The sequence below is a fragment of the Aptenodytes forsteri genome, unplaced genomic scaffold (assembly GCF_000699145.1).
Source record: "Aptenodytes forsteri isolate BGI_AS27 unplaced genomic scaffold, ASM69914v1 Scaffold492, whole genome shotgun sequence".
NCBI lineage: Eukaryota > Metazoa > Chordata > Aves > Sphenisciformes > Spheniscidae > Aptenodytes > Aptenodytes forsteri.
This window is the reverse complement of record NW_008794172.1, coordinates 1,435,841-1,441,031: the sequence shown is the minus strand read 5'-3', so window position 1 is coordinate 1,441,031 and position 5,191 is coordinate 1,435,841. Positions and strand designations below refer to the sequence as shown.

The 5,191-nt window shown below is 44.4% G+C and overlaps 1 long non-coding RNA gene across 1 annotated transcript; it reads right to left on the bottom strand.

Annotated features, from left to right (window-relative positions):
- Positions 1-44: 44 nt before the first annotated feature.
- Positions 45-4,562, bottom strand: LOC109279556. Its single transcript, XR_002086233.1, has 3 exons — positions 4,399-4,562; positions 330-1,931; positions 45-235 (listed from the first exon to the last, which is right to left on the bottom strand). It is a non-coding gene; the product is annotated as an uncharacterized LOC109279556 (long non-coding RNA).
- Between the last annotated feature and the right edge of the window lie 629 nt (positions 4,563-5,191).

The following is a 5,191-nucleotide window of genomic DNA, read 5'->3' as shown; positions in this document are numbered from 1 at the left end:
AGGAGCGGCGAGTGCCGCCCCCGGGCTGGGAGATAGGTCGCCGGCGTCTTTTTGCTCCAAGCCGTTTGCAGTCAGCACCTCGTTCCGTGCTCAGAGACCCTCGGGTGAGGATGAATGATCACTTTACAGATGGCGTTTCACCGTAACACCCTGGTAGCGGAGTTCAGGCTGCCGGAGATTAGAATAATGTGAGCGGCACCGAGTGATCCTCTGAGAGGCCATGCTGCCGGCAGCACTAGGGATTTTAAAAGGAAATGGAGAGATAGGTCAGCTCTTAAATGAATGCGAAGATGCTAATCCTAACACACACCGAAAAGAAATTTGATTACCTAGCTGTACAGGCAGGACACAAATATCCAGGTTTGGTAATTCCACACTCCTCCTTCCTTGCAGGTTAAGTGGATGATGCCAAGCCTTACCACCAATTGAGAAGTGCTTGATGGCTTTTGTCATGTGATTTCACACGTTATCTATGCTGCACAGTGCAGTAAGGTGGAAAGAATACACAGCTCACATCAGTGTTTCAGCACGGCCCGTTCAGTGCTGCACAGACGCTGCAGCTTGTTGGCTCTCAGCAGGGCTCATGAGTATGTATGTAGTACCACAGTAACACAGTTACGCTCCCATTCTGGAGCCAGTTCAGACTTTGCTAGTTGCACAGCATATGCCTGATTTTTAAATCCTACTCCACTCCTGGGGAATAATGTCTGCATTTCTTTTATTGTTCTCTAACTGTGCAACATTTTCTACTGCCCTGTCCTCACTCACCTATCTCCTTAAAGTAGGAAAAAAAAAAAGCCCCCAAACCTCTCGAATGCCCTCAACCAATCATTTCCAGAATAATCCACAAGAACTAAACACGTCAGCCTTAACGGTTTAATGATTCTTAAGACACACACTTGGCTGTATCAGTATGCACTGGACGTTATTTATCTAACTCTTTTTCCTTGTCATCCATTCTTTAACTCTTCCTCATTCTTTGCGCGCTACGTCTAAAATTAGAGTACAAATACATGGGAAGGGGGTAATATCTTGGGGTTTATTTGCTGTCAGTGGCATAAATCTCAGCTTAAGTAGACTCCTTGTAGACACGCTGAACGGAGAGCTGATGGACTTTACCTAGAGATTATGGGTTACATTCATAAAAGGCCATAGGTACCAAAGTTGAAACTTGGATCTTTAAAAATTCCTGCATAGCTCCCTGCCCGTTCCGGAGGCTCTGGGGTTTTTAAGAATGCTCCTCCTGAATAGACAGGTGCCTTGCTCCTATTCCAATCTGCACTTCCCACAGTCACTCACCAAACCTGATGTAATAGTCTCAGTCTCACACAGAAGGGAAGATGAAACAGGAGTGCTGTGTTTCTTCCAAGTGCTCGGCCAGGGGAGAAACGTACAGTTTGAATTCCCTTTAACATTAACCTTCAGCTTACTAGGGAAGTGCACTGTTCAGCAAACTGGCTATTTGCACTGTACAAATCTGGCACATCTTAGCCTATCCGAACAGGAATACGCTCATTATGAATTTTTGTTTACCACTACAGGTAAACAAAAAAACCTGCTGTCTGCAGTGGTGGAGTTGTATTCCAAAACAACAGGAGTTCTGTCTGTACTGCTGCGTAAGCAGTACCTCAGGGTACGTTGGAGGTTAATTAGCAGAAGACCCATGCTTCTTGCCTGCAGACACCATCTTCAGTTGTGGGGTGACCTGATACTCTTTTGTTCACAGGAGGAATACTGGGTATGCCCATCATGGGAGCACCTTCCTCTGATTTCCCCCTCCTGATCCCCCTCCCAGGTTGCACATATTAATCATGTGGATACATCCTGACCTTCAACTGTATTAGCTGCTTTTCATAATGTCAAGTAGAAAGTAGGAGCCTGGGTCTTCCTGGACAAACTCCTGTGTTGCTTACTGCCAGGGTAGATGCGATCTGTAGATAAAATACAAGGCTAGTAGTGACATGCAGAGTTGCGTCTTGGGATAATGTAGACGCGTATCATGGGGCTTGAGTATACATTACTCATGTGCTGGTCTTTCAAAACAGAAGGAGTTGTGTTCCTATTGAAAGAGCAAACTTGCTAAACTCAGTCTGACTGAGAAGAGCCCCACTGCCTGCAAATATCTCTTTAATGAGATATTAAAAAAAAAAACAAACCAAACCTATTCCTGACGGTCAGTAGAATCATTTCTGTTCACTGATCTGCTGCAAACAAGTTATTGATTTATGCCTCAAGCGTTAGTAAGGATGGTTTGTACCTAAGAATTCCAGTTGGTAGCCTTCGTCAAAAAATAAATGATCTTATAGAATGTTTTTCTTATTTTATGTTAACTGCATATCAACGTACTTCACAAGCAGTGAGAAACTTCAAGTCTTTCAAGGCTAGACTAGACATAAAAAAATTTCTACAAATGACTGTTCACAAACTGGATAACCCTGACTGCATTTTCCAAATCATTTTGATTTTTGAATGCATTTTGATGGCACGCGTAGGAAAAGACATTATCCATAACTAAAGCGGGTATGATGGAGGCCAGTTCTGCAACTCCGTAGCAGTATTTCAATCTGACTCAGCTACAGCTGAAAAAAGCAAAATAGCTGATAGAACTCCACTCTTCTCTTCTAATTCTAGCCAAAGGAAAATCTATCTGACTGTGAACTTTGGATCTTTTTCAGCCTGTTTTCAGCCTGACACTAGTGTTTGAAAACATAATCATCTGAGGTTCAGAGATTTTTATCTCCTAGATTTTAGGCAGGCTTTCCTTCAGAAACTGGAATTTGTCACTTCATTATTTTATTAAGAGCAGACAAAAGACGTGCTTTCACCTTGGAAATATTTGCTTACTTTCTGCTTGAACGGGTAGTTGTTGGGAGAAAGAGCGGTCTTTAAAAGGGCAACACATTCACCTTCAAAATTTTAAGTTCTCCATTTTTTGTAAGAAAATAGACAGTTATTCTGCATGACTGACAAATCACAGCACAGTACCCCACTTGCGAGATGTTTTTTAATAGGGGTTTCTTATCTCCCTGCACAGTGCTTCCCTCCAAAAAAAGTAATTACTAAACCCATAAAATCTGTGCAAAATACAGTGTTGTTTAAAAGAAAACCCTTCAACTGTCATGTAATAAAATAGTCTACAGTATTTCAGAATCATGTTTGCATTCAGTGATGCAATCATAGCACGGTAGTGTAAGTTTAAATCTCCTATAACTGCACAGAACTGAAAACTGATTTGTAGGGTTTTGCATTTCATGAGATTTTCCTTCTTTTTGTTGTTCATTATCTTTTTCTTTTCTCTTGTAAAATAATAACTGAAAGTTGCTTCAAGAAAAAAAAGTCCAAGGATACAAGAAACAGCAATTTGATTTTTTTTTCTCCTGGTAACTGCAGCAGACTGGTAAAGCATTATTAGCTGTTCTTGCAATGATTAACTTATATTTGAAGAAACCAGCTGATCCTGTATGCATTTAGCAATATTGCTGCCATCGTATCTGCAAAACCACACTGAATAAATCCTTAAACAATCTGCAGTGAAGAACTAACTGTAAAGAAGTAGAACAGATTTGGCAATTACTTGTTTAACTGTGACTTGACTAAAGAAACAGTATTCATGCAAGCATTTTTACAAATTAAATGGAAATCTATTTAACAATGATCGAAGCGGCCTCTGACAAGTCTCCACATGCCTTTCTCACTCTATTTTTACAAGTTTTAGAAGTCGTCTTATACTTTTACAATCACAGCAGTGATCGCTGCAGATGGAAGCACTGCTGTTTGTACCCTGGCTCGGAAGAAGGAAAATGCTATTTGTTCAGGTAAACCTTAGGAGAATACTGGGAAGCATTTCTACTTTCTCTTTAATTAATGCCATTTGTCACCGTAATGACATATCACTAATGAACAGCTTTGGAGAAATTAGTATTTAATTATACATTAAATTCTATAAAGCATAAAATTGTCATGAATGTTTAGTAAATACTTTGATAAATAGCTTGGTTATTCTTCCAGAATAGTGTTCTGTGCTGCAGACTAGCCTTCATATATATATATATATTTTAAAAGGATGTTTTACTCCTAAGACCTTGACTGACCAAAGTAGCTATACTCCTAAATTATTACTTAGTATTGCATCTGATAAGTGGCTAATAGATTGTCCTGTCCTTACTGCTGAGGACTTTTAAGGATTGAAGAGCGGGAGAGAGGACTCTGCAAGCTAAAAACTCATCTGTTCCTAGCCTCTCTATCTCCCAAATAATATAAATTTCTTTCCAGAAAAAAAGGATGCTACCTCTGTAGAGCCTAGTGGATCTTCTGCCACACTCCTGTGATTTTTATCGACCCTCTCTGTCTCCATTGGCTACCCATTTTACTTCACTGAATACAGCTTTTTGTCTTTACCTTTAAGGCCTGGATCGCTTCTTATGGATGCCCTGCCAGCTGTCTTGAATGCGATCAGCCTGTGAGCTTCTGCTCCCTTGATGCCTGGCCACCAAATATCCACCAGCACTATTTGCCCCGCGGTATTTTTGTGCATGCTCCAATGCCGCGTCCCCCCTCGTGGGATGAATCCCCCTATAAAAAAAAAAATCCAGAAATCCACCGCAGTGTCCTCCTTCAATGCCACAGCACACTGGACAGCTGCTAACTAGGGGACTGGGCGGCTACGCTCACCACCACCGACACCCACTCCCCAAGGATGACTTCAGAAAAGGGGGCTCTGGAGCCCGGGTGGCGCAGAGCAGGGCTAGGTCGCGGCAACGGCCCAGGTCCGTACTGCGCCCCGGAGCCCTCCCGAGCTCCCCTGGAGGCGCGTGGGTCCCTCCACGGGAAAGCCGCGTCCGGCACCGCCACCTCTGGGGCGAAACCCCGGGCCGGAGCTCGCAGCCGCTAGGCTCGACGGTGCGCTGCCGCCCCGACTCTACGCTAGGAGCCGCTAGGCTCGACGGTGCGCTGCCGCCCCGACTCTACGCTACGGTTTCGCGGCGAATCCCCAGCGGTGCACAACGAGCCAGGGGGGCTGCAGCCGCCCCCGGCCCCGGCACTGTCGCCCGCCCGGTCCCGGGCAGGTTGGGGGAGGGAAGGAGGCGGCGCGTAGAACGGCTCTAAGGGCGCATGAGCGAGGCGCGCAGCGGGCTACAGGGACGCGAGCACCGGGGAACGGCTCTGCGGCCTGCTGGGGCAGGCAGCCAGC